A 27,930-nucleotide genomic window follows, 5' to 3' on the forward strand; every position below is an offset into this window, starting at 1 on the left:
TGAGGCAAAGCGAGATCCAATGAGTCCAGTTCTGCCCATTACCATCACCCCGACAGCGCAGCAGCAGGGGGGTTTTGGAGAACACAGTCGACACAGGAGGGCTTGGGCAGGCGGAGGGTAGTCGGGGAGACAGGCTGAGGGGCCTGGCCTTCCTGGGGCCCTTCTGAGTGTACCCTGCAGGTGGATGTCTCTGAGTTCTTTCCAAGGAGGTCCCTGGCTACCTTTTGAGAGAAACAGACAAGGGGTCATCTCCAGGTCCCAGGCCTCTGTTTCCCAATCTGCTAAAGGGGAATGAGAAACACCCCTGTCTGGCTTGGACTGGGGCTGGAGATGGGCCCCATTTCCCCGTCCCCTTCCCCAGGGGTCCCTTGTCAGAGGCTAGCATTCCATCTGGAAAGAAAGGAGTAATAGCTGGGACTCCCACAGCGAGGACTTTAATGCAAGGAAGTCCGAGGTGGGCAGAAGGGAGAGCAAAGCCCAGTCCCCAAATTTCGCCTGCAGCCCACCCTCCAGCTTGCTGGGAGGCTCCAGGCCTGGGAGGGAGGCAGGGGCTCTGGGTTCTGGTTCCAGTCCTAACCTCCAGCAAGTCACTGTCCCTCCTTGGTCCTCACAGGGACAACAGGTCAGCTGATCTGCAAGATCTTGATGGTGTCCCGCAGGCGGGGATGGACCAAGCCAGACACCTAGAAGCTTCTCCACCCCCACCCAGCAGCTCCCGGAACCGAGCCCTGGACTGTGGCGAGAAGCCGCGCTGCGGCTGTGCACACCTGGCCAGCTGCCCCTCCTCTCCACGGTCACCTTATCATTTGCTTGGCTACACAGAGTTCTTCGTAAAGATAAAAATGTCATCCCTCAAAGCCCCCCAGCAAGCCGACCCCACGTGTGCACCAGAGGGTGGGCCGGGAGGAGATGCTCCCACCAGCCCTGACTCTTAGAAGGTCTTGCAAAGGTGGGTGTCCACATCAATGCCACGTGGAAGATAAGGTCACCCATGCCGTGCGGGAACTGTCCCCGACTGGCCCGTGCAGCATTGAACCCAGTCACTGTCCCCACGTGCCTGGCCTCATTGGACCTACAGGGTCATCAGTACCGTAATTCCTTCTGCACAGATGGAGACGCCAAGGCCTGGGGAGCAGTTAGCCACGGGTCGCAGACCCAAGCAGACTCAGAACTGCCTGGTTAGGCCAGCTGCTTCCTGGGAGGGTGGCCCGGCGGCCACGATCGCTACTTCCCTCCACTGAGGGCTCACTGGGGCCAGGATGTGACCCAGGGGTCTATGTTTTGTCCTAAGAAATCCAACTGCAGAACAAATTGACCCCAAACTTACTGGTTATATCTTTTGCTCACAAATCTGCAATTTGGGCAGGGCGGGGGGCCGGCTGGCCTCTGTCTCCCCCGGGATGACCCACACCTGGGGCCGGCTGGGCACCCCCTCTCTCTTCCCAGGGGCAGGGCCTCTCCCAGGCTCCTCCAGCACAGCATCCTGAGAGTCCTCCTTCCTCCCAGGGTGGCTGGGGACCCAGAGTGGAAGCAGCCAGGACCTGGGCCGGGTCAAGGGTTGGAAGCTAGCACCACAGTCAACGCAGATTCAGGAGGCGGGACTGGACGCGCCCTCAACCCCAGGAGCGTCAAAGCATTGGCGGCCACCTGTGATGCGCCGTGCGCCTCTCTCACTGAGCCCCTCGCCACAAGCCCTGGTGCCTGCTCTAACCCTGGAGACCTCCGCATGTGACTGGCAGCCGGAGGTGGAGGAGCAGGATTCGAACCCCAGTTACTCTAAGCAAGTTCCAAGTCTGCACTTGATGTGACCCGGATGCAGGGGCCCCCCCGGGAGTGGAGACACAGCGGGAAGGCCAGGCTGGTGGAGGGGAGCCTGAGAGAAGGAGGGAGGGAGGAGGGTAACGGCCCAGCCTGAACCTGTCGCCACGGCAACTGCAGGGGCCGTCTGGAGCCAGCAGCCTGCCAGGCCTTGGCCCCACAGAGCTAGCGAGGGAGGCAGAGGGGCGGTCCCGGGAGAGCATAAATCAGGGTGTTCTATGCCCTGACTCCAGGCAGACGATTTATGGGGCTGCTCAGAGCCGAAGGGATGCACCAGGGAGCGACGAGGGGGTCTCCCTGTTCCCACCGCCCCTGGGGCCCCTCTCGGGCGGGGTGCTGGGCTGGGCTGGGCAGGAAGAGGGGCTGAGCTGGGAGCTCGTACAGACCACCCTCAGCCTTCCTGGAGGGCCGCCCCGCGGGCCGCGGGGCCCTGGGTGCCCGCCACACCCGCAGGCCACGCCACAGGGCACATTTCCAGAGGCGGTCACCCTCACCGGCGTGCGGGGCCACCGAGGTGTCCTGCCCCACTCCGTTCTATCCCTGTTTCAAACGCTGGTCCCACTAAGTTCATGACACGACTCACTGACGGTCTGTGACCCGCGGCTTCGTCTCTGACCCAGAGGAAGCCAGATGGGAACACCGAGGCCCCCTCCCCCACCCGCACCCGTCATCCCTCCAGGCTCCCCACAACCTCCTGGCTCTGCCTCCGAGGCCCAGGTCCTTCCCCACAGACCGTGAGAGCTGCCGGGCAGAGGCGGCCTCTTAGAAGGTAAGGAGCTCCCCGTCTCAGGGGTCATCCGAGCAAAAGTTGAATGACCCCCTGCTGGGGTGCTTCAAGGGACCTCAGCAGAGGCAGAGGACGCCGCTGAGCATCCACAGGAGGACAGACAAGCACACCGACGGCTGCCGGGGACGCTGGGCTGTGGACAGGAAAGGGGAGAGGTGCATGCCAACCCCACGGGGGCCTCGGCCTGAGCGCGCCCAGACAGGCGGGGGACCCGGCAGGTCATCCAGGAAGCGTGCCTGGTGGGGCAGGAGCAGCTGGCCCTACGGGGCAGGGGACGTGTGCTTGCTCCTCCCCTCCTGGCAGGGCCGCGGGTCCCAGCCCCGGTCACACCTGCTTCTGCCTCACCTCCGCCCTAGGAGCGTGTCCCTCTGGCAGGCTGGTCGGACGACGGCACCTCCACTCTGCCAGAGGCCCTCCGCTCCAGCCCAGCCCCTGCCCTCCTGTCCCCACCGCGTGGCCGTGAACCCCCGCAGGGTTCTCTGTCCAGTGGGGCGACAGAAGCTACCTGGAGATCCCGGTGGGGAGGACGTCCTCAGCCTATGAAGTTAAAGGGCAGATAAGTCCCCATGTTTGTTAAACCACAACAAAATCCTGTAATTCTCCGTTTGCTGTACGCAGAAAATTTGGAAGGAAAGTCTCAAACAGCAGGACAGGGGGTGATTTTCACCTCTTACTCTCTACACCCCTCGATTACTTGAAAATTTTAAGCATGTATTCATTCCATGACAAAAAAACGAAGCTAGAAAACTCGCCCCTTCACCGCCAATCTTGTTATGAGGCTGGGAAGAGGAAGGGTCAGCAGGAGGCCCCCCAGGGCCCAGCCGCCGTTCGTTCCCTCGGCCCGGGGTCTTGCCCACCTCTGTCTCTTGTTTAAAGCTGCGAGTTAAAGACGTATCGGGGTCTAGCAATGTTACTGGGCTCGCTGGGTCCCGGGGGCTCTGCACGCCGCGGAGCGTGCTGACCACCGTCCGGCGCAGCAGCGAAGGGGCCTCCAAGCACCCAGGCCTCGGGCCGCACACCTTAGGGACCAGGCTGCCTTTAAACTTCACAGCAACCCGAGAGGTGGGCGTGTGATCCTGGCCATTCCCGAGCACGAGAAGGGAGGCTTTGAGCTGACCACCTTGTCCAAGGTCAAAGGGCACAAGGGGGTGGGGATGGGAGACCCCAGCTCCTTCCACCTGTGCCTGGAGCCTCTCCAGGCTGCTCTTGAATCAGGGGCTGGATGTGCCCCCCTGAGGCGGGAGCACAGGCATGGAAGGGGGAGGCCCAGCTCCGCCAGCCTCCCTCACGAGGGGCGTGGGCTTAGTTTGTCCTCCCGGCAGCCTCTGCGCCCTCAGGGCCTCCACACAGGCTGTTCCCTTGGTGTGGAATGCTGTTCCGCCAGGTGGCTGAACTGTGATTTTCTCAGCCTCCAGGTTTCGATCCAAAGGCTGCCGCAGAGAGGCCTGATCTGAGCAGCCAGGCCAGACAGGCCCCACCCTGGTGCCCCCACCCGGCCTGGCTGACCACCTACTGCTGCGTGTCCCTCTCCTGCCCGCTGGGCATTAGGCTGCCCCTGGCTTACCAGGTTGCCATCCGTGTCCCTCTGGGAGTGAGGTCGTGGGCGCGGTGCCGTCCTGTGGCCTGACTGCTGCATTCTGAGTACTTAGAAGGGGGCCCTGCACACAGTAGGCGCTCACTGAGGACCCAGCAGACACTCTTGGAGCCTCACCCTGTCCCCTCGAATCCTCCTGTGCACCCGACCCCAGTACTCCTGGCTGCCAGCCCCAGTTCTCACCGGGGGCTCCTCGGGGTGCCTGAGCCTCTCGTGCCCACACACTGGGCAGCAGGGGCTGCTCACTTTCCAGGAATGTCCTTCAGGCAAGGACGGCTGGAAGCCGGTGCAGATCCAGTAGGCCTCCGGCGGGCGGGGTAACTGGGGTGTGTCCACCCTGCTCCTCCCTCTGCCCACTGCAGTATCTGCTGGGCATCTCCTTACTGCCCATCCGTCTGTCCATCTGCACGTGCACTTCCCAGTGCTTACAGAGCAAAGCATCACAGACCAGGCGGCTACAGGGACTGACCCGCTCAGTCCAGGGGACTCAAGGTCCCTCTTCAGAGAGAGGATCTGTCCAGGCCTCGCCCCAGCTTCTGGTGACTGCCGGCTCCCTCGCCGTCCCTCGGCTCTGTCAGCCTGGCTCCAGTCTCGGCCTCCACCACCACAGGTATCCCCGAACATGGCCGTGCTTCCACAAGGCCAGCTCTGTCCCGCGTCCATGCACCCAAGTGCCCTCATCCTGCGAGGACACCGGTCACTGGAGTTGGGCCCACGCTGGTCTAATATGATCTACCTTAACTTGATCTGCCAAGAGCCTCTTCCCACATGTGGTCACAGTCACAGGGGTCAGGGGTCAGGGTCAGGGGCCAGGGGTCAGGGTTGAACACGTGTGCACGCACATACACGCACTCCCAGGGACCCGACGCCGGGCCTCGCGCCTGCTAGGAAAGCACTCTACCTCCCTAGTCCTTGAACTCACCTCTCAGGGGACACACGGTTCCCTGCACGATGACGTCCCCATCTCAATCTCCTCTTCCCGAGGCTCTTCCTGGGGTCACCTTCCAAGCGCTTCCTGGAACCCTGGTCCCCAATCCGCTTCTTGGGAAGCTCAGCCCGAGACACAATGTGTGTTGAATGAATGACGTTGACCGGGGAGGAAGCAAAGGTTCGAAGGGGCGACGGCCCCTGCTCAGGGTCGGAGAGGACACCGAGTGTCCGAGCTGGGGTGTAACCCCGAAGTCCCCAAGAAGAGGGCCGTCCATCTGGGGTTGTGTAGAAAGGTGGTCATCTCCCGTCCCCGGAAGGCCGCAGCCAGGGGCCAGAGAGGCAGTGCCAGCAGGGATCCCCGCGCAGGCCAGAGTCCGTCCAAGTGACCTCAAAGGCCCCGCGGCCCTGACATCCGAGGCTGCCTGTTCAAAGCATGTGGTAAGAAATGCAGACCTCGAGGTCAGTGAGCACGATGACCTTCCCCTGACCTCCCACAGCCTGCAGCGAAGCCAGGTTCTCCAGAATCGGCTTTAATTTGATGTCTCTTCTCGCTTATTAAAGGGGACACAAAAGAGAGGAAACCACTTGAACGGTCCCCAGAGTGGCTGCTATAAACGTCCCCACAGAAGGGCCAGCACCGCTGGCCGGCAATTACAGCAGCTGCGAGACCCGCCCAGGCGGCCGGCTCCAGCACCTCTCTGGGCTCCTCCCGGCCCGGCAGGTCACAGTCAGCAAGCGTCCCTCCTGGAGGGCAGGCTGTGGAGCCCACGGGTCCTCCCGCACGCAGCTGAGGGCCGTGCTCCACCCCTCAGGCAGCCTGGCTGTGAGGTCCAGGTCCCCGATTTCCTTCAAGGCCCAGACGGGATGGAGGGCAGGGCTGGGCGGCAGGGCTGGGCGGCAGCGGGGGGTCCTCTTGCCCCGCCCTGCCCCCGCCTCCCCGATTCCCAGGTGTGACACCATTTCAGGCAAAGGAGAAAGAATGAAGGCCAGACGCTCCCTTTCTCCTCCAGGGGTTCGCCTCTGAGGCTGAGGAAGGCCCCGCCCTCAGGCTGGCTAGAGGGAGGGAGAGGGAGGCTTCCCAGAGCCCCCGTGAGCCTGGACTCTGGTTCAATCCCCGGCTTCCACTCTCTGCTGTGTGACTTCAGGCAAGGGGCCGACCTCTCTGGGTTTCTGGGCCTGGTTTGTTAGACGGGTGGCTAACAGTGGTCCCTGCTTCACAGGCTGCTGCAGCTCCTCAGTTTGGAGGAGCCCTTCCCACGGCGCTGCCCTTGCTAAGACCCCCCTAAAGGCACGTTGGTGCCCACTGAGCAGGGGTGTCCCCGCCACCAAGACTAACCCGGTGTCCAGCTGCGAGGCAGCCCTCACCCTCCCAGAAGCCCATCCGGGAGCTGGATTTTGACCCCGTTTCCCCGACTCCCCGAATCCAGTAGCTGGGGCCTTGCTGGCCTCTGGCAAGAGCGCTGCCCCGGTAACTGCACCGCCTGCTGTTTTCTCTGCTTCCTCAGAAACTGCGGAGGAAACGTGCTAACAACCCTGGCTCGCCCGAAGGCCTCTCTCCAGGAAGCCTCCCACCATCCGCGGTGCCCGTGTGTGCCCGGCATGGTGCTGGGTGCCGGGCAGGTACTAACCCATCAGGTCGTAGAGCCCAGCCAGTCCCTGGACTTTCTGCCCCAAAGGGGCAGATCTGTCTGCCGACAAAGTGAATCACTTCCTGTCTCTCATCCTAGAGTCCACTGCCTATTTGTTAAAGCCAAAGTCCTTCCAGGGAGCGAACTTGACCTGCCCTAACCCTGACCTCGTCTTCTGCCACTCACTCTGGTCTGGCTACATTGGGCTCCTCACTCTTGTAGGTTTAACAAGTGCATCCCTGCCTCAGGACCTTTGCACGTAACATCTCTCCTGTCTCAAAGTCTCTTCTCTAAGGCACCAACATACCTGGCCTCTTCACCTTCTGTGTGTCACTTTACCATGGAGTCCTTCCCTGGCCATTCAGCTTAAAATGACAACCCCACTCCCACCCCACTCCTGTTAAAGGTCTGGGAATACTTCAGTCAACAAAAGAAAGAAACACTCTCAACCTCTCAGAGTGTGAATTCCCAGAAGGGGAGTGGAGGGTGGAGAGAGGAGTCCTAATCCACAGTTTAAAAACTTAGTGTGTCAGATGGTGACTACTATGAAGGGAGAAGAAGTGTCCTCCAATGTCATTCACAAGCTTTTTGGGCATCCATCTGCTTCAGTGAAAAGACTGTGCCGGAAATTCCCCCCATGTTTTCTTCTCGGAATCTCATAGCTTTAGATTTTGCATTTAGATCCATGATCCACTTTGAGTTGACTTTTTAAACATGGTTTGAGGGATTTGTTTGCTTGCACCTGGGTTTTCAATTATCTCCCCACCATTCAATAAAATCACTGTTCCTTCTCCACTGAATTTGCCTTTGCACCTGTGTCAAAAGTCAGTTATCTGTACGCATGTGGGTCTATGTCTGGGTTTTCATTTCCAGTCCATTGATCTATCTATCTTTATGTCCACACCATGCAGTGTTGATTACTGTAGTGTCCAAAGTGTTGAAATCAGGTAGTGTGAAGTTCCCCTACGGAGTTCTTTTTCAGAGTTGCTTTGATTGTTTTGTTTTGATTCGGATTGTGTTGACTCCATTGATCAACTTGGGGGGAATTAATATCTTAATATTTAGTCTTCTAATCCATGAACATAGTATATCTCTCAGTTTAAGTTTTCCTTAATTTCTCTCAATGTTTTGTAGTTTACAGTGTGCAGTTTTTGTACCTCATTTTTCAGTGTTTCATATTTTTTTTTGCTAGAGGAAATATTTTTGTTTTATTTCAGTTTACGATTGTTTATTGCTGATATACAGACTTTGCACTGAGTTTTGTATATTAAGCGTGTACCCTGCAGTCTTGCTAAACTCAAGATTAGTTCTAGTGGTTCTTTATATCACATAGATCAGGTCATCTGCAGAAGGTCTCCTTCTCCCATTCCAGTCTGGATGCCTTTTATTTCTTTATTTGCCCTTTTTGCACTGGCTAGAATTTTCAGTACAGTGTTGCCTAGGAGTTATGAGAATAGACATCCTTGTTCTTGAGACTAGCAAGAAGGCAATCAGTCTTTCACCACTAAATATGTTAGCTTTAGTTTCATTTTGGTTTTATCAAGTTGAGAAAGTTCTCCTCAATTCTTAGTTTCATGAGAGTTTTTGCAAAGAACAGATGTTGAATCTTGTCAAATGTTTTCCCTGCAAATATTGGGCTATTACTGTTGTTAATATGGTGAATTATATAGGTTGTTTTCAATGGTTAAACTAACCTTGCATACCTGGGGCAAACCTACTTCATTTTTACATATTCTTGGATTCAATTTGACAAAATTTCGTTAAGAATTTTTGCATCTATGTTCGCGGAATTTATGAGTTTTCTCGTATTTTTTTTTTTTTCTGGTTTCAGTATAAGGGTGTTGCTGGCTTTCATAGCCTAAACAAGGTAGTATTCCCACCTCCTCAATTGTCTGGAAGAGTGTAAGCAGAATTGATAACATTCTCCCTTAAATTTTTGGTGGAATTAAATAGTGAAGGCTGAGGCTTTCTTTGTGAGAAGTTTGCTAGTTTGTTAGCTATAACTCAAATTCTTCTCCTCTCTCTCTCTCACTCTCTCTCTCTCTCCTGACCTGACCCCAGGGTTCTGCTGAATTGCCCAGACTGGGTTCAACTGATGAACCTCCTTTCTCAGCCTCCCACATAACTGGCATCATAGGCATATACCACTGTATAATTCAATTTCTTCATAATTCATCTATTTCTTCTTACCTATTTCTTTTTGAGTGACTTTGGTATCTTGTATCTTTTAAGGAATTTTTCTATTTCACCAAAGTCATTGAATTTATTGGTACAAAGTTATTCATATTATATCCTTATTGTCCTTCTAATATTAGTGGAATTCATAAAGATTTCAACTTGTATTCTCGATATTGGTAATTTGTGTCTTTTCTCTTTCCTGGCCAGTGTGACTAGAGGTTCATCAATTTGATTAAACTTCTTAACTATCAGCTTTTCATTTTGCTGATTTTCTCTGGTTTTTCTGTTTTCTATTTAATTTATTCTCTCTCTTGCTTTTATGATTTTCTTTCTTCTGCTTATTATGGTTTTTAATTTACTTTTTCTGTTTTTTTTTTTTTTTTTTTTTTTTTTTTTTTTTAGGTGGAAGCTACAATCAGATACAATTATCAGTGTTTCCAGTTTCTACTAAACTACAGCGTTACTGGTGTCCCACAAATTTTAATGTTTTTTTTTTTTTTTCTGGTACTGGGGATTGAACCCAGGGGCACTTGACCACTGAGCCACATCCTCAGCCCTATTTTGTATTTTATTTAGAGACAGGATCTCATTGTGTCTAACAGGACCTTGTGGTTCAGAAGCCTTTGGAGCTAGTTTTAAAAGCTTTAGAATGTTGCAAACAAAGTTAATACATCACTACCAAAAGTGTTACACAGATTTAAAGAAATTCCTATTAAATCCCAATGGCATTCTTCAATGGAAATAGAAAAAGCAATCATGAAATTTATTTGGAAAACTAAGAGACCCAAAATAACCAAAGGAATCCTTAGCAAGAAAAGTGAAGCAGGAGGCATCCCAACACCAGACCTTAAACTATACTACAGAGTTACCATAATAAAAACAGCATGGCTTTGTCACCAAAGCAGACATGTAGACCAACGGTACAGAATGGAAGACAAAGACACATAAATATGGTTACCTCACACTAGACAAAGGTGCCAAAAACATTCACTGGAGGAAAGATAGTCTCTCCAACAAATGGTGCTGGGAAAATTGGAAAGCCACATGTAACAAAATGAAATTAAACCCCTATCTCTCACCCTGCACAAAACTCAACTCAAAGTGAATCAAAGACTTAGGTACTAGAACAGAGACCCTGTGCCTAATAGAAGAAAAAGTCAGCCCAAATCTTCACCATGTCAGCCTAGGATCTGACTTCCTTAACAAAACTCCTAAAGTGCAAGAAGCAAAATCAAGAATCAATAAATGGTTTCTGGGTGCAGAGGCACATGCCTGTAATCCCAGCAGCTCAGGAGGTGGAGGCAAGGAGCATTGAAGGTTTGAAGCCAGCCTCAGCAACTTAGACCCTAAGCAACTCAACAAAACCCTGTCTCTAATAAAATATTTATAAAGGGCTGGGGATATGACTTAGTGTATCTCTGAGTTCAATTTCTGGTACTAAAAAAATAAAAAATAAAAAATGGGATGGAATCAAACTAAAAAGTTTCTTCTCAGCAAAGGAAACAATCAATAACATGAAGAGAGAGTCTACAGAAAATTTTTACCACACGGTCCTCAGATAGACAATTAATCTCCAGGATATATAGAGAGCTCAAAAAACAACATAAAAATTAACCTGATCAAAAAACAGGTTAAGGAACAGAACAGACACTTCAGAGAAGAAGAAATACAACTGATCAACACGTATATGAAAAATGTTCAACATCTTTAGCAATTAGAGAAATGCAAATCAAAACTATACTCAGATTCCATCTCATCCAGTCAGATTAGCAATTATCAAGAATAAAAGCAACAGTAAATTTTGGCAAGTATGTAGGGGGAAATGCACACTCATACATTGATGGTGGGACTGCAAATTGGTACAATCACTAAGGAAAGCAGTATGGAGATTCCTTGAAAACTTGGAATGGAACCACCATTAGACCCAGTTATCCCACTCCTCAGTTTGTACCCAAAGGACTTAAAATCAGCATACTGCAGTGATACAGCCACATTGATGTTTATAGCAGATCGATTCACAGTAACTAAACTATGGAACCAACCTAGGTGCCCTTCAACAGATGAATGAATTTTTTAAAATGTGGTATATACACACAATGGAATATTACTCAGCCTTAAAGAAGAATGAAATTACGGCATTTACTGGTAAATGGATGGAGCTGGAGACTATCATGCTAAGTGAAATAAGCCAATCTCAAAGAACCAAAGACTGAATGTTTTCTCTGATATGTGGATGCTAATTCACAATGGGGAGGGGCAAGGGAAGAATAGAGGTACTTTGGATTAGACAGAAGGAAGTGAAGGGAGGGGAGGGGGTATGGGGGTAGGAAGGCTAGTAGAATGGATCAGACATTATTACCCCATGTGCATTTATGATTACATGACTGGTATAATTGTACATAATGCACAACCAGAAGAATGAGAAGTTACACTCCATTTATGTATGATGTGTCAAAATGCATTCTACTGTCATCTATAACTAATTAGAGCAAACTCAAAATAAACTTAATGGATGATCTTGGTGGGAATTCAAAAACCATCATGCTGAGAGTAGTGCAGACTGTGTTTATGAGGTTTCAGAGAGAAGTGAGGAATCTTTGGGGGATTGGAGTAGAGGTCCCTTGTGTCATATTCTTACTTGTCAAAATTTTTCATGTCCTGAGATTTTGTATGAGGATGAGGATGAATCTTAAAGTGATGGACTAATTAATCTGGTAGAGGAAATTTCAAGGCATTCAGTCAGAGGCATGGATATTGTTGACAATATGTTAGCCTGGTTTACTGTGAGAATCAGGAGCAGAAAATAGAGATAAAGGATTTTAAAAACTTGTAGTTTGGTCAGAAAAGTGCAAGTACAGCTGAAACCCCAGAAGTTGTGTTTATAGAAGAGATTATAGCCCCTAAAGAGATGCTGAGTACTTTGTGCAGAAACAGTAGGAAATATGTCTCAAGGTCATCTCCGAAATTTGTAAGACTACACCCAATATAGGCTCCAGGGTAAGAAGAGAAAATTCCTCTGAGAAGAGAACATGGGGGTTCCCTGCTCATACAGGGAGACCTGGGAGGTTGTTTCACTGTGCCGAGCTGTGCAGGCATTCAGAGGCTGCCACAGCATGATTCCAGGGGACCCAAGTATCGTGTAAGCTGATGGCAGATCTAGGCATCACTCACACGGTGCTAGCTCTGCAGGAATGCGGGATTCCGAGTTAAGGAGTCATGGAGGCTTCCACTGAGATTTCACAGGAAGGACTGGGAGGTCAGGCAAAGTGTATCAGGGTTGAAATCCTGACAGGTTATTCCTGAGAGGGCAACAAATGAAGGTGTAAAGGTGAAGCTGAAGCTGGAATGGAGACCCCAGGAATTAAGAGATGCCAGGAATATGGACTGCCTGCTTGGCATAGCTGCTGGCTGCAAAGAAAATCATGCTAAAAGAGAGAATCCATCTGTGCTTCAACCACCAAGGCCAAAAGAGGCAGAGCTACCTAAGCCCTTTGGAAATATCTCACAGGGAAGTGTCCTAGATGCTATATGCAGACTTCGGGGACCTGTTTGCCAGCTGGGTTTGCATCTTGTTGTGACCCTGTGCCTTCTTTCTGTGCCACTGTATATTGGATGTGTGTAACTTGCTTTTGATTTTTACAGGGACTCGCAGCTAAGAATTTGCCTTGAGTCTCAGAGGAGACTTTGAACTTGTGACGCCATCCAGCGGCGTCGATTTGGCACGGGGGACAAACGAGTAGCGAGGCTCTTGAATTCGGAATGGTTTATTGTTGAATCAGGGAACCCGGGAACCCTGGCTCTCGAACCTGGAACCTGGAATCTAAACCTGGAATCTCCAACCCCGAACCTGGAACTTGGGACCTCCAACCTCGAACTGGAACTCGAACTCCGAACTCCAGCGCTCGAGGAGAGCTGGCTTATATCCCCTCCAGGAGGTGAAGGGTAGGGCTGATGCCAATTATGCAAAGATTAGGCGAGGAGCCAGCTGCCCAATCATGGCAAAGGTCAAAACGAGCAGGCATGATCAGGAGCACTTGGGAACACTTGTGCACACGCTGTGTGTGTGGACTTAATTGAATACGGCCAATGATAAATCACCTGGGTGTGCTTATGTTCATCAACCTCCTCACTGCCAGTGTGACCAAAACAACTTCTGGCTGGCTGCCAGGCGCCATCTTGGCGAGTCCGCATGGCATAGCCCCCAAGAAACTTGGACTGGACTTTTGGGCAATGTTGGAACTGCTGGACTCTGAGGTTCTTAGAGATGAATTAAATGCATTTTGCATTATGAGATGGGCATCAGCATTTGAGGACCAGGGCGGCATTTTACGGTTTGGATGGAAGGTGTCTCCTGCAAAGCTGTCCTAGTTCAAGTGGACAGATTGGGTGGTAACTGTAGGCAGGTGGGGTACGACAGGAAGAGATGGGCCACTGGGTGCCTATTCTAGAAGGGTTATTCCTGTGGTCCCTTTCTTTCTCTCTGTGTGTGTGTGTGTGTGTGTGTGTGTGTGTGCTTCCTGTCCTCACCACAAACAGCACTTTTCCTCTGCTGGTCCCTTCCGCCATGATGTGCTGCCTCATGCTGGGCTTAGAGCAATGGATTTAGGTGTCTCTGGACTGAGACCCCTGAAACCATGTCCCCAAAACAAACTTGCCCTCTTCTAAATAGGAATATAATTTGAATTCCTCTGCATAGATTTCAAGAAGTGGGATTTGGGGATCATGTGGTATTTCTCTCTTTAGGTTTTTGAGGACCTTCCCTACTATTTTCCATAATGACAGTATGAATTTACATTCCCACCAAGAGGATAGAGGGGTACCCTTTTCTTCACATCTAGTCAGCACTTAGTAGGGTTCAGCTTTTCCATCATAGCCAGCCTTTTCAAAGATGCGAGTGGTCAGTCATCTTTCAACAGTACTTAAATAAGACAATCAGAGATATTATTTCCAGTGCTCTTTATTCTGTGGTATAATTCCACTTTCCATCTGGTACCATTATTCTTCTGCCAAAAGAACTTCCATTGACACTTCTTGTTTTATGTCTGGTATTTATTTTATTAAAAACATAATCCAGCAAAGGAAGCAAGACAGATGTGAAGTAAAGTGCCTTGCCCATCCTGGGCACACAGGAACCAAGGCAGGACAGGGATCAGGACCCTCACTCCCCTGTCATTCCTACAATAACCTCCACTATTGTCAGAAATGGGAAATTGGAGAGGCACAGAGACCAGTCACCAGAGACTGGTTTCTCATTATTTTTGCTCAAGCGAGCTCTGCAGGTTCTGCATCCACACCCACAGACCTTTCATGGCCACCTCTTTCCTTACTTGATCACCCACATCAGTCAAGCTCCGGGGATTTATCACAAATGGGAGTTGGGCCCTCCTGAATCTTTCTTTTGCCCTCTTTTGTCCCAACATGTCCCTCCAGGGGAAGTCAGTAAGCCATCAAGTAAGAGGAACCAGGATGAGTGAACACAGGTAATGCTTTCTCCAAAATCCTCTGAAACAACCAAATCCTGTTGGCTCCAGTTGAAAATCTGGTGGAAGAGGTAAGAACTTCAGCTCTCATCTTCAAGATTCTCCATGTCTACATCCTCAAGGTGGTAGGGGTGGCTATCTTCTTTTGTCGTTTGGGCTGTGGTTCACTAGTCCTGGCTGCTTTGAAGGGTCTTCCATTTTCATTGCTGCCTTCTCTCTCTGGGCAAGCCAGGTCTGCCTCAGGAGTTTCTGCGTTCCTTTCCTGACAGAGCAGTATTGGCATGCCCGCTGGATGTCCGCTTCTTGAGGTGATGCCGTGTGATCAGCCCTTGGTCTATCACAGCCCCGACCACCAGAGGCCTCAGTCGCTCCTCCCCACCAACACCCACCAACCCAACTGTTCAACACCCGCCAACATTTGAACAACTTCTTCAAGAACAGTTGATCTCCCTGCCCCCATTAACAATTCTTATGTATGAGACTTATAATCATGAGTTATTTTGGCATTTGTTGTCTGAAAAAGTCTGCATTTCATCTTCATTTTTTGAAGATACTCTTTCTGGGTCTAGAATTCTGTTTCATTTTTCCAAAACTTTTCAAATGTTGTTCCACTGTCTTCTCATTTCCATTGTTTCTGATGAGAAATCTGCTGTCATCTTAATCTTCGTGCCCTGGTATATTCTGTGTCTTTTCCTCTGGCTCTTTTTAAGACTTTCTTTTTCTCACTGGTTTTGAGCAATTTAATGATGACATATGAAAACTACTTAGTGTAGTGTTTTTTTTTTCATATTTATTTGCTTGGATTCAGTGAGATTCTTGACTCAATTTTGGAAATTTATTGGACTATTTTTCTTCCTATGTTTTTTAAAAATTTTTATTTGTATTAATTAGTTATACATGATAGTAGAATACACTTTGATATATCATATATAATGGAGTATAATTTCTCATTCTTCTAATTGTACATGATATAGAATCCCACAGGTCATATAGTTATATATGTACATGGGGTAATTATGTCTGATTCATTCTTCTGTCCTTCCTACCCTCATACCCCCTCCCCTCCCTTCACTTCCTTCTGTCTAATCCAAAGTACCTCTATTCTTCCCTACCCCACCCCATTGTGAATTAGCATCCACATATCAGAGAAAACATTGGTCTTTTGGTTTTATGGGATTGATTTATTTCACTTAGCATGATATTTTCCAGCTCCATCCATTTACCAGCAAATGCCATAATTTCATTCTTCTTTAAGGCTGAGTAATATATCACATTTTTTTATCCATTCATCTGGTGAAGGGCACTTAGGTTGGTTCCATAGTTTAACTATTATGAATTGAGCTGCTTGCTATAAACATCGATGTGGCTGTGTCACTGTACTATGCTGATTTTAAGTCCTTTGGGTATAAACCAAGGAGTGGAATAACTGGGTCTAATGATGGGTCCATTCCAAGTTTTCTGAGGAGTCTTCACGATTCTTTCCATAATAGTTGCATCAATTTACAGTTCCACCAGCAATGTATGAGGGTACTTTTCCCCCACAACCTTGCCAAAATTTATTGTTTTTTGTATTCTTGATCAGTGCCATTCTGACTGGGGAGAGATGAAATCCCAGTGTAGTGTTGATTTGCATTTCTCTAATTGCTAGAGATGTTGAACACTTTTTCTTATACTTGTTGATCAATTGTACTTCTTCTGTGAAACATCTGTTCAGTTCCTTAGCCCATTTATTGATTGGGTTAATTGTTTTTTGGGGTTAAGTTTTTTGAGTTCTCTATATATCCTAGAGATTAACTGTTTATCTGAGGTGCATGTGGAAGAGATTTCTCTCCCACTCTGTAGGCTCTCTCTTCATGTTCTTGTTTCCTTTGCTGTGAAGAAGCTTTTTACTTTGAATCCATCCCATTTATCGATTCTTGATTTTGCTTCTTGCACTTTAGGAGTCTTGTTAAGGAAGTCATATCCTAGGCTGACATGGTGAAGATTTGGGTTGACTTTTTCTTCTATTAGGCACAGGTCTCTGTTCTAGTGCCTAAGTCCTTGATTCACTTTGAGTTGAGTTTTGTGCAGGGTGAGAGATAGGGGCTTAATTTCATTTTTGTTACATGTGGCTTTCCAATTTTCCCAGTACCATTTATTGAAGAGGCTATCTTTCCTCCAGTGAATGTTTTTGGCACCTTTGTCTAGTAGGAGATAACTGTATTTGTGTGGGTTGTCTCTGTCTCCTATTCTGTACCATTGGTCTGTGTTTCTGTTTGGTGCCAACACCATGCCATTTTTGTTACTAGGGCTCTCTTTTTTTCCTCATTCACATTCTCTGTTTCCCTGATGGGACTTGAGATTGTCCTGCAGATCACTAATATTCTGTCCATTTTTATTTTTGAGACTTTTTCCTCTGTGTTCCTCATTTTAGATAATTTTTATTGCTATGTCTTCAAGTTCACTGATTTTTTTCTTCTGCCATGTCTAGTTAGTGGCAAATCTCATGAAGTTTGTATCTCATCTTTAGCTCATAATTTTAATGTCTAGAGGTCTGGTTCCAATCCTTCCTATATTTTTATTGCTCTGTTAAATATGTCCAATCTTTCCTCTAGCTTTGTTTTGAACACACACAATGCAATTACCATGAGTATTTTGATGTCCTTGTCTGAGGACATCTGTGTCCGTACTGGGAGGGTTTTGATTGATTTTTTTCCCCCTCATTCTGGGTAGTATTTTCCTGTTTCTTTTCATGCCTGGTCACTTTTTAACCCAGTGCCAGAATTGCAAATTTTGCCTTATTGGGTGCTACATGTTTTTGCATTTCTATAAATATCATTGATCTTTGTTCTGGGACACAAATTGTGTAGAAGCAGGTTGATCTGTTCGAGTCTTACTTCAGAGGCCAATAGGAGGGATCAGAGCAGCACTTGACACAGGGATAAGAGTTCCCTCTATGGAGGCAAGACCCTTCTGAGGACCCCTCCTCGCACCTCGTGAATTGAGGTTTTCCAGTCTGGCAGGTAGGGATACACTGTGTGTGGGTGTTGGGGACGGTTTCCTCTGATTTTGGGGGCGGTTCCTCCCCATCAGGTCATTTCCCCACATGCACATGTGACTCAGGGGACCTTCCTAGGTCTTAAACTCAGAACTTGGAGACCCTGCTTGTGCACTTACTACCCAGGGCCTCTGTCTTGTTTTCTGCGGTTGCTGCAAACTCCAAACATCACGGCAAGGAAGGCCAAGGTCACCCGGCAGCCCGACCCCTACTTTGAATCTAAAAGTAAATCCACTGACGCTGATGTGACTCGGGGCCACCGTAGGCCAGCCAGGTGCAACCCCCACCCCCAGGCCCAGGCCCACATTTGCCCTGACTGCTGGGTCGGTACCATGATCAAGCCCGACCGCAAACCGCTCGCTGAAACAAGGGGACCCTGTGCAGTAACGAAGATCTGGCTCTCGCTGACCAGAACCGGGACTGACCTCCCGGAGACGTCAGCCGAGGAGCCACGTCCCGCCGTCCGCTTCGCAAGCCGAAGTTTGCTTACAATCCGACCCCAACAAGATGCTATTATGGTTTTATCATCTGTTAGGTGTTAGGGCCCTGGACGTGCCTGTGGTGTGGACCACCTCCACTTCTGTCTTAGGAACCTCTCGGGTGGGGTGGGGTGCGACACGCTGCGTGTTCACTTTAATCAGGCTCTTCACCCAGCCCGTGGGCAAACAGGGGTCACGCGGAAACATGAGGAAGGAAGGTTGGCCGCGGGCAGCTTCCGCCCTCCCCGCTCTCTCCCCTCCGTGGGCTGCGCTTCTTTTTCCTTCCTCTTTCTCTTCCTGCTTCCCCACCTTCACCTCAGGTTAAGAATGCCCTGGCTGAAGGCCTGGCTCAACCACCTTCTTGCTGGTTGACCTCGGACACATGATCTCATAACCTCTCTGAACCTCAGTCTCTTCTTCTTATAGAAGGACGACACCACCTCTCTGGGAGAATGGCCTTGAGCATCCGAGGAGATACTGGGTGTGGAAGGCCCGACTGCGTGAGGAGTTTCTGGGCCTAGAATCCTGGATGGACGGTTTGGGTTTCGATAAGCATTTGTGGAACTCCTGTGTTGTGTGATCCTGTCCCCGGAGCCGGAAATAGAGGAAGAAAGGAACTGAAAAAGGGATGTAGGTCGACAAGTAGGTCACACTGAAAGATACGACAGAGGTCTGAATAAAGTCACAAAGGCAGGGCTGGCCCCGCGCTGGGGCGCTCACCCTGGCTGGGGGAGACCCGCAGAGGGCCGTTTTGGGGCGATTTCTCCTTTTGCTGCCTGGTGTCTGGGTTTGAGGGCTGGGCGCCAGTGGTACCTCTGAGCTTCATATAGAGGTGACTCCACCCCACGCTGGTGAGGGTGGCAGGCCTGTGACTAAGCCTAGCCACCGGGAATGTCACGTCCCAAGAGCTTCAAGGGACGTGGTAAGAGCCTGGGGCAGCTGGCGGGCAGCTTGCCTCTTCATCAGACTAGGAAGGAGACCGCGATGGAGGGAGAAGAGCTCAGGGATGCTCAGAGCCTCCGTTTTGATAATGTGGGTGGAACTGCTGGATCCGGCCATACCTGAAGCCAAAATCTCCTTGGACTTTGAAGTGAACTAAACCAGTAAAAAAAATTCCCTTTATTTTTTATCTAGACGAGTTTGGCTGATTTTTTCTTTCCTATTCCTTGTGGCCAAAAGACATTCTGCAGATTCTGAGATGCTTAGTACATGTTTGGTGGGAGCGGGGAGACGGGAGGCGCTGGGTGACCTTCCAATGCCCTTCCGACACGGGAGAGGCTCTGACTCCGGCACTGAAGGGGCTGAATGGGTGCTTGTTCCAGGGACGTTTCCCAGCGTTCCTCCCTCCCGTTCCCATTCCGGGCACTTCCTGGTGCCCGCGTGCCTCCGGGGCTTCTGGAACAGCCTGGAACAGGGACACACTGGCGCCCACTGCCCCCTCCCCGGGCGCTGGGGGCTGTCGCAGGACCTCTGGAGGATGGAGACCTCGACTCCCCCTCCCTCTCTCCGTGTGGTCCGTCCACCTGCTGGGCACTTGGCCCTTGAGGGGCGCCCGGGCGGGCAGGAGAGGAGGGCTGGTCCCCGTCGCCGTCCTGCGGAGGGGGACCCTTCTCAACAACCCTCGGCTCCAGCCCCTCCCCTGAGAGCCCCACCTGTCAATCATCCCCCAGTGCCTCCATCAACCCGGCTCCTCCCTGAATCTACCTGGGGGCCCAGGTCGCTGGAAATGTCGAGGCAGCAGCGATGCAGGGAATGGCTACCTCTGTGACCCCTGGCCGTCCAGGAGGCCAGGACAGGAAGAGCTCCTTCTGTGAGCTGCCATTGTCGGGGCACAGAGGACGATGCCCCACGAGAAGCCCAGGAGCAAAGTCCCGCTCCAGCCTCCCGCCCTCCGGTCTCCATCCCTCCCCCTCCCCCAGGGAAGCCGGGGACCAGAATTCCTCTCCCCCAGGGGTCCCAGGACAGCGCCCCTGCCCCAAGCCGGCCGTGGAATCTGAAGGCGTCCCTCCAGCTCCCAGGCTGCCCGTGTGAGAGCGGACCTGCCGGGAAGGGTGGCAGGTCATGAGGCCCCTTCGAGAAGGGTCCTGTCCACACCCAGAAGGCGGGAGCGGCCAGACAGGAGGCACCTGGCAGGCGGGCTTGTGGACACCTCTGCCGCCCCTGGGCTGCCGCAGGCCATCCGGCTGAGGATCAGCCGGACGGTTCACCTGGGCCACGGGTTGTGTGAAGCCATCCTCAACAGGCCCCTGGGGAGGGGTCCACTCAGGTCCCAGGGTCGTGGTCAGGCCGTGCTGGGTTTGCGCTGGACGCTACCTCGGCCCACACCAACCTGGTCTCTCCCTGTCCCCAGGCCAGCCGGGCACTCCAGGCTCAATTGTCAACCAACTGCTCTGAGTTAGCGTCACCCTGGCAGCGTCACCTGGACGGTCCCTGAGACCCTGCCCTCCTCAGACACCCCTCCCAGGCCCCCACGATTCTGAACAGGAAGCTGCTGTCACCTCGCGTTCTGTGACATTCTAGAACCACGTGCAGAACTCAGGAAGGCCACTTTACGGACATGCCTGGCTTCTCAAGGGAGACAGGGTAGGATCCAGGTGAGGACGAGGACACCTGCCCAGGCAGCCAGGGCCCAGGACGGGTGTGACTCATGGACCCTTGTCTCCAGCCCCTCCCCTGAGAGCCCCACCTGCCAATCATCCCCCAGTGCCTCCGTCAACCCGGCTCCTCCCTGAATCTCCCTGGGGGCCCAGGTCGCTGGAAATGTCATTAGCAAACGGAAGGCGTCACAGCTGCGGAGATTGCAGGGCCTTGCGAGCGGACGAAGACCAAACGTCGTAAGCGACGATGTTCCTCTATCTCCACCGCCCGGGAAGCTCCATGCCTGGGAACCCAGCGTGAGGACCCAGCAGAGAATTTCGTGGCGCGTGGAAGCGACACAGCGGGGTGGGTTCGTGCCTGCAGGCCGTCCCGCCCGGTGGCCAGACACCGGCCACAGCAGCCTCTCCGCAGGGCCAAGCTAGCAAGCGAGGGAGGCCTCCAGCCAGAGGGGCGCCCGGCCGCACTGGCCGCAGGAAGAGGCGGCCGGGCCCTCGACTGTTCTGTTGGTGAGACACCAGCCCCAACCTGCCCCTTCGAGGGGAGGGATGACGGACGGGCAAGATGGCAGGAGGCCTGAAGCTGAGGTGGCGCTGAGGGGTCCCGGGACCGATCGTCACCTGCCCTGTGCCAGATACTGTCCCAAGCGCTTTATAAACAGCTGCCGTTAAATCTCTCCAGGTGTCGGAGCGAGGGCTCATGAATGCAAAGGCCCAGTAAGACTCAGAGAGGTCGAACGGTTTGCCCGAGGTCACACAGCCAGCCGCCAAGCTCTGGCTGCCGCTCGTCAGGCGCTGGCTCTGAAGCCCAGCGGGGCCCCGTCTGTGTCAGGGGATTAAAAAAAAAGATCCAGATCAACGGCTCTGCTGTATCTGGACGATTCTCTAAAAATAAAAATCAGGGTCAGTCCCCATCCCACGAGGGAAAGATGAAAGTGTCGGTATGTTTGAAGAGAGAAGGACGGAGGAGGGTCAGGGTCGCTGGTCGGGCGGCCAGGGAGGCCCAAGGACGGGGCAGACGCAGGGCAGAGCCGGCGGGCGCCCACCGGCCCAGCAGAGGGGACCAGAGTGAGAAGCGAGGCCCTGCCCACCCCTGCTTGGGGCCTCCCCCAGCCCAGGCTCCTCACCCCGCCTTACCTGGACCCAGCCCACCTTGGGCCTCGAGTCCTGGGCCTCCCAGGCTCCAGGCTCCAGCCTGACCAGCCCTGCCACCCGGCTCCTCCTACACATCCCTCAAGGCCCAGGCCCAACACCCTCCTCCGCGGAGCTGCCCGGCTCCTGCCGTTGCAGCTGCTGGCTCCCCCAGGCCAGGCTGAGCCCCATCCACTGAGGCCCGACGGTCACTGAGCACGGCTCCCCTAAGCCTGGGTCCCTGCCCCCTCACTGTTTCAGTTTCCGATCCTCCCTGCTTCTCAGATGAAGAGACAGAACAGAGAGGTTCGGTGCTTCGTTCTAGGACACACAGCCATTAAGGAGCATGCGGCCAGGCTGGGTGCCCTGGCCCATCTGCGCTCCGGTCAGTGCCTGCCACGTGGACGGCTTGTGGATTCAAACTAAAGGACTCCTGCCAACAGTGACAAATGCATCAGTAGCAAGAGAGAAGGAAGCCGGCGGACGCCCCAGTGCCTCCCTCTGCTCACCCGCGCTGCCCGGCAGGACCGTCCCCAGCCCCATGAGCGGAAGCTGCAGGCAGCGACCAAAGGCCAGCCGCCCCCAGCCGTCCCTGGGCCCTCTCGCCTTTCGAGGTTGGGGGTTTCCTGGTTCCAGTCTTCTTTCTGCTGTCCACGCGGTCCACTCTGTCACCGCCCTTGCTGGGGACATGTTTGCCCGTCACATTGTCCCCTTGACTTGGATGCTGAAACTCTGACCTAGGGACACGCATCCTGGTCACCAGCACCAGGCAAAGGACTCGGCCCAGGCCAGGTGCCACCTCTGCGTCCCTGGTGCAGAGGGACTGGACGTCAGGCAAACGGCAGGTGCTGGGGACAAGGACAGGCCACGCCTCTCCGAGTCCTCCACGGAGAAGCTTGGCGGTAGCCTGCTGTTGCCCGAATGCTTGGGCATGACAGTGCCGAGGTCCTTGTGGACCCTCGGGAACGCAGAGTCAGCGGGCTCAGACGCCAGAGCCGGAGGGCGGGATTAACGCCCCGGCCGAGGACTCCGACGCCCGCACTCCTAACCGCTGCCACGCTGTACTCCCTCAGACTTCACCAGGTGCTGTGTGACCTTCAGCAGGCGGACCAGCCTCTCTGAGCCTAGCTGGTCTCGTCTGTAAACTGTAGCCTCGGGGGCTATGGTGAAGGGCTGGGGAGCCCGGCCGAGCAGCTGGTGCCTGCAGCTCAGTGCCGACTCCATTTTCCGAGAAGTGACATGTGTTCGGTGCCTCCCGTTGGTGCCGGGCCCTCCTCAGGCTGCGGGGGCTGAGGCCAGCCGAGCTGCACCTCAGGCCTCAGTCTCCTCACCCGTCAGGGGCGGGTGGCGAAGTCGCTCCCGGGCGCCACGGTGCTGACATCAGCTTTTAAGCAGTAAAACACCCCCCTGGCCTCCGGAAGGCAGCACACGCGGGCCTCACCACGTCCAAGGACCGGCCAAATGAAGGCTGTAAATCTCCACCCCCGAGCCTCCCTCCATCCGCACTCCTTCCTGACGGCTCACACTTTCTCTGCTTTCAGGGAGGTGTTTTTCAAGCATCCTCCGCAGGGGCCCAGGGTCGCCAGCCTGCAGGAGCCCAAGCCAGCAGGGTCCCCGCGGAAATGGAGCAGGAGGAGGCTGCAGCCAGAGGTGCCAAGCAGAGGCCTCCCCCCGATTTCCAGCAACCAACGCGGGAGGAGGCCAAGGCCCGGCCCGGGCGCAGGCCAGCAGGTCCTGCCAAGAGGCTTCCCTGGGACTGTTCGTGGCCCAGGGTCCTCACCGGAATCCAACAGGCAGGGCCGGCCCCAGCAGGGACCTCGCCTGTCTGAGGCACAAACACAGGCTGAGGGGTTAATATTGCTCTTCCTTCTACCTCCTCACTTGGAACAAATGCCATCCATCCTGAGCCTGAAGAAGTGTCCCACACCCAGAACACAGTCTGCGCTGCGTGTGGTAGAAAGAGCACTGGATCTGGAGGAGAGGACATAACTGTGAAATTTGGCAGGACACTGAATAATGGGTATGGTTGTTCAGGTTGTGCACTGAATGAGGGCACCTGGGCCGATGAGGTGAATGGGGCTACATTCCATCCCGCGGTCTGCTTATCAAAGCCACAGTCACCTAGAGGGGCACATTTTTCTAATACTCACAACAGTGTCCTATGGGGTAACAATGGTCCTGACCTTGAAGCTGAGTTTCTGCCTCTGTCATGACCCACCTATTTTCCTCTGCAGAGCTATGGTGAGGACGTCCTCACAGAACTCAAGTGAAAGCGACCAGTGATTTCTCGTAAGGAATCGTCCACAGAGGTTTAAAGGTGGCTTTGAAATCACCCCTGGCTAAATAGAAACTATAAATACGCGCGGTACATAGACTGTGCCGATGGAGAAGTGCAGACGCAGGTCACGCCCAGTCCCTCCGCTGTGCCTCCAGCAGACATGACTAATCGATGGGCTCTGGCACGCACCTTGCCCAGGTTCTGAAAGTCAGTCCCCACCTTGGTCCAAAGGAGATGAGGACGTGTACACAGTAGGTGCCCCATAAATGGCCATTACTATAATTTGGAGCTGGCGGAGGGGAGGCGGGGAGGGGAGTGGGATCGGGAAGCCCTCGAGGTGGTGCCTCTGTTCTGGCCTTGAACTCCAGGGTGGGCAGACCACGCCACCTCGGGCGAGTGCGTGCCCGCCACCGGCGTCTGCGACCACAGTCACAGCCTGTCCCAGGCTTCACGCAGACGGCCTGCCCTGAACTCCGCGTGAACTTGTCCCCGTGACCCATCAGAGGCCCCATGCGCGGTCACCCTGGGGCACACACGTGGCCAGTGGAAGTGGACCATCGGACCCCAGAGGGGCTGGGGTCCTGGCTCAGGGCTGGAGCGCTGGCCCAGCACGTGTGAGGTCCTGGGTTCGATCCCCGGCACCGCATAGAAAGAAACAAATAAAAAATAAAAAGGTATCATGTCCGCCTACAATTTAAAAAGTTATAAAAATTAAAAATCGAAAAATAGGACCCAGAGCTCTTTCCTCTGTGAGGGGGGCCTGACCCTGGGGGCTCCGCAGTCCTGCCCCACCTCCCCGAGGTCGCCGACCACCTGGCAGCACTTCCTAGTCCAGCTGGACCTCCAACAGGAAGGGCCGCCTCCCAGCCCTGTGGCCCAGGTCCCCCGCGACTCCATCTGAGACGCCCGGAGAGCCAGGTTCCGGGCCAGGCTGCGCCCCCACAGGGAACCCTCTGTCCCACCACAACCCAGGCATGCCCAGGTCCAGAGGGCAACCCCGAGACTCACCCGGGCAGGTGACGTTTGTGCAGGAGGTTCAAGGACAGGTCCCCGCTGTCCCCCAGCCTGGGCTGGGGTGCAGCCCCGTTCCGACCCAGCCCTGCTGTGGGCAGCCTTGGTCTCCCCTCTGTGAAGTGTGAGGCAGGGCCACTTCAAAAGCCCGCAGCAGCCGTGGCCTGCAGCCTCGGGAAGATGGAGGAGCCCGGCCTCGGCCGGGGGAGGCAGGGAGGCCCCAAGGCTCACCAGCAGCTGCCCTGGGCCTGGGCTGGGGAATGCGTGGGAGGCAAATCCGGGAAGGGGCCCCGGAGTGGGAGGAACGGGCTGGCGGGTGACCCAGGGGAGGGCGGCGGGCGCATCACTCAGTGAGCTGTCTCCCCGTGGACCCGGGACCCTGGCGGCCTGTCCTCCCGGCTTCCTGTGCGCTGGGTCAATATTGTGATTTCCTCTGCGTGCCGCCGGGGCTCACGGGGCCTGGGGGAGACAGGGGTACGGAGAGGTCACCCGCTGCCTGGAAGATGACTCAGGAGCCGCAGGCTGCAGGCTGTGCGGCCGGAGCCAGGAGCCCGGGGGTCTCACCTCCGCCAGCCCCAGCCGCAGACGCCCCCAGTCGCCTCTCGCAGCATCAGAACCAGCATGGTGCCACATCAGGGCCATGCAACCCCCTCCCATCCAGAGGGACCAACGAGGCCCAGGGGGGCCGGGACTTGCCCAGGGTCACACAGCAAGTCTGCAGTGAACGAGGACCTGAACCCCATCTCTCAACCTCGAACCCTGACCAGACCCCATGTACCCTCCCCCTCCCCCGTCCAGGTACATGGTGGCAGAGGAAGGAGGGCGAGAGGGACCCTGGCCACATCCCTGTCACTCAGCCTCCCCTGCAGGAGCCGGGAGAGCGGGAGCCCCTCCCTGGGCACCAGAGCTCCTCCCGGGAGACGGGGCTGACCTCTCCTCCGCTGGCCCAGGCTCCTCCCGACCCAGCAGCTTGGCCTGCCTGCCTCCTTCCAGCCCACCAGCCTCCGCCGGTGGTGGGGAGCTGCAGGGGGTCCGCAGCCTCCCACCCCCTAGGCCGGCCCTGGCCCTGAGCTTACGTCTGTGGAGTGGGGGACAAGAAAGGGGTCCCAGCCTGCCTTCATGCACCATGGGGCAGCAGCTCCAGGGACCCCTGCTCACTCTGCCTGGCTGTCTTCTACGCTCCTCCAGATCCCTACTTATCCATCACTTCCTCCTGGAAGTCCTCCCGGATCGCCCTGCCAAAACTGTGACTGGAGGCCCTGCTTCAGTGCCTGGTCTTTCCCTGTCCGTGCTCTTCCTGGGGAACATACCGGCTCGGCGCCTGTTCCTCCCGCGTAGACTGAGCTAGGGCCTGAGTCCCCATCTACGAGTCAGTGATCCCTGGTGGCACGATTGTGACTATAGCTCAGAGTCTGGTGCAGAGTTGATGATGGATAGATGGATGGATGGATGGAGGACAAATGGTTGGGCAGGCAGGTGGTGAACAGGTGGATGGATGGATGGATGGATGGATGGAGGACAAATGGATGGGCAGGCAGGTGGTGAACAGGTGGATGGATGGATGGATGAATGGAGGACAAATGGATGGGCAGGCAGGTGGTGAACAGGGGGATGGATGGATGGTTGGATGGCTGGATGGCTGGATGGATATATGGACACATAAAGGAATAGAGGGATGCATGGATGGGTGGGTAGATTGATGGAAATATAGATGAAGGATGGTGGATGGATGAATAGATGGATGGATGAATGGATGGAGGGATGGTTGGTTGAATGGATGGATGGATGGTTGGATGGATGGATGGTTGGTTGGATGGATGGATGATTGGATGGATGGATGGTTGGATGGATGGTTGGATGGATAGATGAATGGTTGGATGGTTGGATGGATGGTTGGATGAATGGATGGATGGATGGATGGATGGATGGTTTGATGGATAGTTGGTTGGATGGATGAATGGATGAATGGATGGATTGATGGATAGTTGGTTGGATGAATAAATGGATGAATGGTTGGATGGATGGTTGGATGGATGGATGGATGGTTGGATGGTTGGATGGATGGTTGGATGAATGGATGGATGGATGGATGGATAGTTGGTTGGATGGATGGATGGATGGATGGATGGATGGATGAATGGATGGATGGATAGTTGGTTGGATGGTTGATAGGATTGATGGTTGATTGGTTGGAGGTTGGATAGTTGGATGGTTGGTTGGATGGATGGATGAATGGATGGATGGATGGTTGGATGGATGAATGGATGGATGGATAGTTGATTGGATGGTGGATAGGATGATTGGTTGGAGGATGGATGGTTGGATGGTTGGATGGATGGATGAATGGATGGATGGATGGATGGATGGATGGTTGGATGGATGGGTGGGTGGATGGATGGATGGATGGTTGGATGGATGGATGGATGGAGGGATGCATGGATTCCTCATGGAGAACGTCTTGTACTAGGGATTCATGAAATGTTGGCAGACAACCACGATGGTAAAGGTGGCTGAGATGGCTATCTCTTGTCCCTTCTCTGTACAGCATCCCTCACCTTTGTCCAGTAGGTCCCCAACCTTTGTCCACTATCAGCCCCTCTTCTCCTTTGAGAGCCTGTCCTTTCTTCCCCTGCATAATTCTCTTGAGCTTAGAACCTCAATGCTCTGGCCACGTGACTCAGACTTGGTCAGTTACTGCCGTTCACTTCCCTGGCAGCAGGGACAATTCCAAGGCTGGGTTCATGGCCTAGTTGAGCTCAATCGATCTTTCTTCAGGATTGACGGGGATCCCAGGAGAAGGCAGTGCTTTCGTTTCGGAGTGGGGTTGCCAGACCAGGTTGATGGCAGCAGGTTTCCTTGAGAACACGGCCCGCCCAGAAGGGAAGCAGAGACAGAGCGGGCGATGAACAGAGGGGACCCTGCTGGCCCTGAGTCCTGATTCCAGCTCCCAGGACCCCTACTGAGGGCCACTTTCCAGGCCACTAA

Source organism: Sciurus carolinensis, chromosome 1 (assembly GCF_902686445.1).
Source record: "Sciurus carolinensis chromosome 1, mSciCar1.2, whole genome shotgun sequence".
Lineage (NCBI taxonomy): Eukaryota > Metazoa > Chordata > Mammalia > Rodentia > Sciuridae > Sciurus > Sciurus carolinensis.